A 6,000-nucleotide genomic window follows, 5' to 3' on the forward strand; every position below is an offset into this window, starting at 1 on the left:
ATATATTCTGTTGGGAAACCACCTTTTATGGGATGGGGTAGCAGGTCGTGTGCTTTGCTGGACCCATCAGCTATCAGGGTTGCGGGCATGCTCTCTGGGACAGACTATTCCTCCCCTGGCATTTAGCAATAGTTCAAGTGCAAGAGCCAGAACCCTGGAAAAGATAAATGGCACTGCCTGAAATCGGGCTTATTGGTGCTTCTTCATTTGCTGGCGTTGAATTAGGATTTGGGGCTCCACCCTGTTCCCTCTCCTCCCTTTACCCCCACCCCAGGATGATGCTTTGACTCTGGAAACTGCATTGATTTGTATGCGCGAGTGTAATGCCATTTTCAGTACTTGACAATTTTTAATAAATATGAAAGCTAAAGTACCCTAATCGTGTGTCATGTGGCGTACCCCTCCAGGCTCGATAGGGTGAGGTGGAGACTGTGCCCCCCAGCTCTCAAGTCACTTTCACCCTCTCCAAACCTGCCGCAAGTCTGGAAGCCAGCCTCAATTAGGCTTTTGTTTGGCTTGGTTCTACATAACGGGTTAATTACAGGCTCTAACGTGGGGGCAGAGAGAAAACAAACTTCGCATTGAAAATGTTACAGTGCATTAGACATGCCCGTTGATTACTTTGATTGTTGTGTCTAATTCTTGACAGAGGGGTAATAATTTGGCTGGTGGCAATAATGGCTTGCAGTCTTCTGCTGAGAAAAACAGAAGTTATGTCTTATCTCACGCGGGTCTTCTCTGGGAAAGGTTTTCTTATTGTTGTTTGTTTGTTTTTTGTTTTGTTTTGTTTTGTTTTTCACTCGGATCTCCCTCCTCTAATCTCTTGCCAAGGGACTTTATTCTTTTAGCTTCCCATTCACTACTTCTATTGGTCTCTTTTTTCCTTTTTCCTCACCATTATAGCTGAAATGGCAACTAATATGCATGTGTAAGGATGGCAGGTTCAACGTGAATATTGGTGTCATGCCTGCAAAGTGACTGACAGTCCAATCCTTCCTTACTTGGAAAACGCTGGACCCGCTTCCCCAGCCATAGCCTCTGGTGGACTCAAAAATGTTAGGGACTAGAGATGGAAAACACTTTATTTAGGATTTGAATGCAATAGAGAGACTTAAGTGAGGCACCCATCTTTGAGAAGCTTTTTCCTCCTTGAATTGATTTCTAAGATTAAGAATATGTTTGCATGTTTGGGTGGGGGGCGGTGATGGTTTACATATATAGATGTCAGTATTCTGAAGTCCATCGCTTGAATTTAAGCACAATAATTTAGGGAGGGGGTGATGAATGATTTGGTTTCACTTGCTAGATTCAAGATATTTGTTGCCTGATGGCTGAGAATGGATTGATGGGTCAATAGCATTCTAGTTCTTTTATTATTTATATGAAGGTGTGTCTTCCCCTTTTAGACTCCTCAGCCTGCACTCTAAAATGTGTAGCTGAAATGTCATTTTGTTTGCAAATCATCTCTTGCATACTTTTCTCTGCACACCTCTGGAGACTGAGTTTTGAGCTCTGCTCTTGTAATGAAATTCCTCCTGCTTGTTATTATCTTTGATCGTCCCTCCCTTATTACTCTGAATTCTTCCTTCTGGACATTATGACTCATTTCCTCCAGCTTCTGCAAGCTAGAATTTAATGCAGCTAAAAACATCTAGTATGCTCCCCGTAAATCGGAAAATTCATATCAATATACATAGCCTTAAAGACAGGATATTGTTTCCTCTGTAGTTTCAGCGCAATACTATCTTCCATTTCAGCCTATTTTCCCTCTATCCCATTCATCAAATGAACTTGGGTTTTCTTACAAATCAAAAAAGTTCTTTTCTAAGTTAGAAGCATGTTTGAAGATTTTTTTCTCCTTTGAAATAAGGTTTCTGGTTATTTGTAATTCTGTGTGGGTATGTGTACCCACTTGCCCATTGACAACTTTCTTGGAGTTCAAGATTAAATAGATGACTTTGTGACGCTTGGCTGCTATTCACCCTGATCAACTTGTTAAACTCATAATGTTGACCTCTTTTCTGGTGTATCTTATCCTTTTGAGACTAGCTAAAAAGACAATGTGCTTTCAGGTTACCTTGGAAGTACCTTGTATTTCCCTAGCACCTTGAATTTTAAGCCATAAGATCTATCTCATGACATGTAACTGTTGTAAAATCCCATGTGGCTTTACTTAGCCTTTTCTTTTTTCTAAAAAAAAAAAAAAAAATTTAAAGAGCTAAGTTTGGATGGCACCCAGCCACTTTGGGTTTTTAATCTCATACCTAATACGAGTGAACTGTCTAAGCAGAAAGTACTTCTTTTCTTATTTGTAAAGTTAAGTTTAGTCAACTTTTGTAAATGAGATTCATCATCCAAATGATGCCTGAGTTCTATTTCTTTAGGAATATTTACTTCCTTTTCACTAATCAACAATTAAAGATTTACATCACAACAGGGCAAATTGTTTTTCTTGGGGGGGGGGCAGAAGAAGAAAAAGGAGGGAGCAATTTTTGTGTGTTTATTTTAAAAGTGTTCTCTTAAAAAACGGCCCCACATCTTGAATTCTCAATAACTATTTAAAATAAAAAGTAACTTTTACAGTGCGAGTTGGTATTTTTAAACTAAAATGCAAGTAGTTAATTCAAGGCTCTGGCAGCCGATTTTGTTTACTGATCTTTGCTGTTTGTTGTTTTCTTGATAATGGAGCAAGCCACTGAATGGCTGTTTGAGCCCAGGCGCCACAAACATAAACTTCACAGCTTACAATGTCCCAAGCCGTGATGGAGGATCTCTCCACACCTCCCAGAGACTTCTGAAGTGTAGACAGAGAAGTTGGTTCACAGGGAGTGAAGGAGGGGGAGGGGCGGCAGGGAAGGCTGCTGAGTGTTTGCTGTGAGCATTGTTACTATCATATCCTTTAATTTTTATGGTACTTAAGCTGTTGGCTCCAAGAAGCCAGTTTCTCTGTCTCGAGAAGCCTGTCTCTTCCCGGAACTGCACTTAGGACTTCTTGATTCTAATTTCTAAAAATTTATTTTGCAAATATTTCTGCTTAATTATCTGCCTGCAAGAGCGCTCAGCATTGAGAAGCAAAAGGTTCTAAAAAGAAAATTATATATATGTATGTGTGTGTGCATACATACATGTATACATACATATATAATATACACATACCTATATGTAATTTTCTTTCTATCATTTATATGTGTATGTATACACACACACAGCCCCCAAAAGAGACCACCTGGATTTGGAAGAAAGATGTAGGATAAGATTGCTTTTTTGCCAGGTGGGAAGGAAAGACACATGGACTCCCCCTTTCCGAAGCCATGTAAGACTCTGCTTAGCCTTAGAACTGCTTATTCCTTGCCTGGGATCCTCTTTCCATTCCATTGATCAAAAGTTAGTGTTCATTTTGAAGTGATGTTATTTGTGGATTTGACCGAGTTAGCTACTTAATTTTGCGGGTTGTCCCAGTGGTTCTACTCCCAGGTGCGTTGCCCAAGTCCAGCGGGCAGGGCAGCGCCTATCTGCACTCAGGTTAGGGGTGGGAAGTGCTGGGAATGGGGGACCCGGACACTGGTCTAACCAGCCCCGCCACTCCCGCGGGCAAGTCAGCCCTTGATCCTTTAGAGCAGGGACAATCGACGTGGTCCGAGAGAGGAAAATAAGGGTATTTCTGGGCCCTTCTCTTTCAGGAGTTGATCAGGTTGGCAGATCTGGAGGGCTAATCCAAACAAGGCGCTTGACTTGTGAGGTCGCGAGTCTAGACAGAGCTGGTGGCTCGGCGGCTCCTTATCTTTCCCTGGAATCAGCCGAAGAGGCGCTCCCCGGCCCACTCCGCTCCGCTCGCCCGGGTCCGGAGCCACCGCTCGACACAGACGGCACAACAAACACAGCACCTGAGGCTTTACAGCTCGCTTTATTGTTTAATGGAGAATGCGGCATAACATTCATTTGTCTTCTTGGTTCCGCGACCTGGCCGCTTTGCAGCCGCAGACGCCGGGTCCGGGCGTGCGCAGCGCCCGGCAGTTCTGCTCCCCATGTTGGGCAGGGCCGGGCGTTCCACTTAGGCATCGCGCGTGTCAGCGCGCGCCGCTCTATCCGTGCGCCCTCGGGCCCCTGGAGAGGTACCCAGCTGCAGCCCCTTTCTTGCTTCCAAAGCCCGGAGGCGGAAGGGTGGAGGGACAGTGGAAGAAAGCTTAAGCGAGGTGTCTTTGACTAATCCAGTATCTCCTCTTGCTGCCTGGAAATGACAGTTCTGCGCCAAAGCCATTTATGGTTCGCAGGGTCAGTGGGCTCTGACTCAAGGGCAATCAATAAAAACATTTAGTTCAGTAATAAGCCGAGTTTTTTTCCCGAATGTACCGAGAAGGATGTGTCACCATCTTGGACAAGGTGTCCCTGCGCAGCCGATCGCCCTTTCCCCAAGAGTATAAACAAGTGGCGTGACTTTCCAGTGTTTTCGTGACCAGTTCACGGACACGTCATGGAAGCCTTGGTCCTCCCTAACCGGCTGCCACCGCAAAGAGACTGGCAGTGTTATCCACTTGGGAGCAAGGGAACTATTGGGACAGATTTTGTAAAGCCCTTTTTGGAGGAGCCAATAGCTGGGCTTGGAGATTTATAGCCAAGGATTTTGTGGCTCGAATTCCAAATTAATTGAGATTAAGTTGTTTATAATTTTGGCCCTTCCCTATGGGATTTGTTTTTTCTTGTTTCAAGAAAAGGGGGTTTCTAGTTACATCTTAGAATTGACTATTCTAGTTTACGTGTGTGTGTGTGTGTGTGTGTGTGTGTGTGTGTGCGCGCCAGATAGAGAGAGATTGGCATAGAATAGGTAATACTGCCTCTGTCTGAAAACTACCTATAGATGTAGGTGAGAGTAATTTGGTTATGTGCCTAACGTGGTGTTAATACAAACACCACATTTCCCAGGTTTGGTGACACCGAAAATCCACACCTTCGTGTTTTCCCTGCCTGTTTTCTGTGTCACAGCTGTGTGTCACCAAGAAAAAAACGACACAACAAGGCAAAACACAAGTTTTGTGAAATTGAAGAATTTCTGTAGGGAGGTTTTTTTTTTATTATTTCTTTCTCCAGAAAACAATCCTTACTCAGGCACAGACTTTTCTTCTTCTCATGGGTAAAGGTTGCTGTTTATTTTGACCTGTCACAAATACAATGTGTTGTTTGAAACATGTTAAAGTTAGCAGGTATGTAGAGATAATACTAGACAGGCCACTGAATATGATCAAGTAAAATATGGTGGGAATTAACTTTTAAAGGCTATGAAAGATTTTACTTTTTTCTGATAGCTTTTTAATTAATATTCCTTCAGAAAGTATTATCTATTTTCTCAGAGTTCTGTAATAAAAAACAGTAAACTTGTTCAATGCACAGTAAAGTTATGATTTGCAAAATGTTACTTGTGCAGGTTCTATTCTGTGATTGTTTTTGCTAATTTTAATTACTCATATTCTTGATTAGTTTTAAATAAGTTTTCTTCCCCTCCATAAAAAAAAAAAATTGCCCACACCTAGGTAAAGACATGTTTTGTCTTAAAATTTTCAATTCTTATTTATTAGAACAACCATTAATTTGGTTTATTAATTATAAACAGGAGATTTACTCTACAAATAGGTTTAACAAAAAAAAATTATCCCTGATTTTTGGAAGGATTAGGAGGAAACAGAAAAAAAAATGAATGAGATTCATAAAAAGAATATATACTTTGAAACAGTGTATTTTAAGTATGGAAAAACTTTTGGTCCCAAGTAGTAAAAATCTCATATTAAACTCTAAAAGTATAACTGATGGTTATTTGAATTTTTATTTCAGTAGTCCAAGAATTTTTGTTATGGGAGATCAGTTCTTAAAAAGAAATAGTTGAAATAAAAATAGGCTGGCAGCCTAAAAAGCAGTGTTTCATTTACAAAAAAAATGAGTGATTTTGTTTTCAAAATACAGCACTTTACTTTCACTAACATGGATGGCTGATATCTAAAAAGATTACAT

This window comes from Hylobates moloch, unplaced genomic scaffold (genome assembly GCF_009828535.3).
Source record: "Hylobates moloch isolate HMO894 unplaced genomic scaffold, HMol_V3 SCAFFOLD_23, whole genome shotgun sequence".
NCBI classification, from domain to species: Eukaryota; Metazoa; Chordata; class Mammalia; order Primates; family Hylobatidae; genus Hylobates; species Hylobates moloch.